At 39.1% G+C, this 2,740-nt stretch overlaps 1 pseudogene; it reads right to left on the reverse strand.

The window, feature by feature from the left end:
- Positions 1-2,424: 2,424 nt before the first annotated feature.
- LOC105530184 overlaps positions 2,425-2,740 on the reverse strand; it is a 2,257-nt pseudogene continuing 1,941 nt past the window's right edge.

The following is a 2,740-nucleotide window of genomic DNA, read 5'->3' on the forward strand; positions in this document are numbered from 1 at the left end:
TTGCACTGAAAAATAACTTGATTTTGGTACTAACACCTAAAATAGGCTTTCCCTTCTCTAGCCTAACGTGGATTGAATTGTTATGCTGTATAATGATTTTCTGCCCCCTAATGGTTGTTAAAAAGCATTAAGAAATTTGTCATCTGCTTGAAAACATTTTCTATTATGATAAGAAAATATTGTCTTTAGAACACATTTTTAATTTTATTTTAGGAATTCAAAGTGACCTAGAAATGTGTTATCATTCACAAGAGGCCCATTACTCTTAAAAATAGGCTGATCTCATAAAACAACTGCGAACCTCATTATATAATGTGAACAGACAGGATTTTAGGCAACCAGTAGGTGGAGGAATTTCCAAAGCTAAGAACACCACACGCTCCAAACCCAACTTCAGAGCATGAGGGCCTCATAGTAATCTGTTCAGCCTTCTCCGCTTTATACTAATAGAAGACTGTGGAGCAGCTCTGAGATATATGCTCACAGAAGTACATCACCCATGATATTCTGGCAAAAGGAAAGACTATTTTAGGTTAGGATTGGATTTTACTTGTGAAATATGAGATCGGGGCCAAGAGAAAGCATTGCTTTGGGTATGGATAGCATGAGATTAAAAAACTGAAAATAAGTCGAGTGTGTGAAGAAAATGACTGTGACATATGGGAGGAAGGAAACCAACAAGAGAGTGCCGTGGGTAGATGCTAGAAAGGGCGGCATCGTGCAGAAAGGTCAGGGAGGGAGGCTGAGTTTGGCTTTGGTCCAGTCAGCAATAGAAGGCTATTATGAAAGACAAATGCAAATATTTGTAAAATAGAACGTGTTGGTACAAACAAATACAAAAAACATTGAGTTGCTTCTGCTGCTCCTTTATTAGCCCTGGAAACAATGAATCCAGGGGTAACAGCCACAGACGCTCCTGAGCACCCAAGTCAATTTTGCCCTTCTGTGCCTAACTCAATTTCTTCCCTTAGAATTTGACCCTTGCCTGTGTCACCCACCACTCATGCCGGACCTCCTCCTGACCTCCCCTGCAAGGTGGAGCCCACCAGCCTGATCGCTGTTCTTCGCTTCCCCATTATTATTTACTGTATTACCTCATCTTATCATTGACATAAAGTGGAGACCCAATGGCTGGCCAGTCTGAAGTTGTACACATGCAGAACATTAACCGAAACCGCAACTAAACCTCATCAAATTCCCACTTACCCTGGCTCTCCTTTCTCTCTTTTTTAATTAAATTTTTTTGTATTATTCCTATTCCAATTTTCCTGCAAACAGAGGCTCCCCTTCTTCTTGCACTCAAAAAAAAAAAAAAAAATTCCACAATTCTGGTTTCTTTTCTTCATTTTCTCTCTTTTCATAGGCCTATATACTCTTCTATGTTTAATATCCTGGCTCATTTTATTCTTACTGACCATGATAACTTATCTTCTTTTTTATTCAATAGACTGTCCTCACTCTTGATCAATTTTATGCACTTAAATAGGCCATGTCATGTTTTTGCACATCAGACTGGAAAATGTACTAAGATAGGTGGTATCCAGAGTTGAAGAAGTTTGGAGAAACAGGTTCAGTCACTTGTGAAAGTATAAGCGTAGACCTTCTTTTTGGAAGGGCAATTAGGCTGCATCCACCCAAATTCAGAATATCTGAGCCGTGTGAGTCCTTAATCCTCCTTTTAGAAATCTGCCTTACAGAAATATGAGTGCTACAGGAGAGCAAGGCAAGCCAAGCATATGAGACAGCCATCAAAAATTCAAAACTTAGAAACCAGAATGATAGTACAATTTTTCTTTTTTTTTTTCATTTAAAACAAGAAGTTTATTTAAACAACAAGATGCTTGATCTGAAGGGAAAACTATCTAGGATTCTTTTTTTTTGGTTTGTTTTAGTGTAATTTATGCCTACCTGAAGACAGATTGCCCTACATGTAACAGCTATGTACAAAAACGTTATTAAATTGTCCTTGGTTTTACAATGAAAAACAAAAAACATTAAAATTCTCCAATTGAACAGGGTATGCAAGGAGTTTTATGTTTTTTTGTTGTTGTTGTTAAAACAGTGAGAGCAAAATAACTTACTGGAATATAAAGATAAGAGCTGGATGAGCATGCCACTAATGGAGAAAGGGGGTATTTTCACAGAGTCAGTATTTTTCCCCATCCTGTCTCCACTTGACATCAGTTTGACGTCACTCGAAACATACCATTGGCTGTTTGGTTTAAAAAAAATGCGATATGCTTGTGCACATACACCGGTTCCTTTACGTACAATAAAGGAATGGGGAAGGGGGAAATGAAAGAACAGAGAAAACTATACTGTAGTAGTCAGGATGTGGTGGAACCAAATTGCAGTTTTCTAATTGCAAATGTAATATTGGTCTTTAAAGAACAGAGTTCTGGAGTAAAGAAGCGGGTTCTCTTTTCAGTAGACACCTCCCGTCTGCTGTTGGAACACATCAATTGTATCTTCATCCTCCATGTCCAGCTGTGCAGGTGTGTCTGTTTCATTGATTCGTTGCCCATGAAATCAGAATCTGATCTGCCTCATTGACAATCCCTGTTGTTCACAATAGGCTTTCATTAGTTTACTAAGTGGTGTATGCCTCTTAATCTTAAAGTGCACCGCAGAACTACCCTGCCCCGCCACCTTCAAATTAATATGATTGTTGTTCTCAGTCTTGACTCCTTCCTTGGGCTTTTCGTCGGCCGTGGGGAGCTCCGTCGTCTCCTCAGCTGCC

The sequence above is a fragment of the Mandrillus leucophaeus genome, unplaced genomic scaffold (genome assembly GCF_000951045.1).
Source record: "Mandrillus leucophaeus isolate KB7577 unplaced genomic scaffold, Mleu.le_1.0 Scaffold800, whole genome shotgun sequence".
NCBI classification, from domain to species: domain Eukaryota; kingdom Metazoa; phylum Chordata; class Mammalia; order Primates; family Cercopithecidae; genus Mandrillus; species Mandrillus leucophaeus.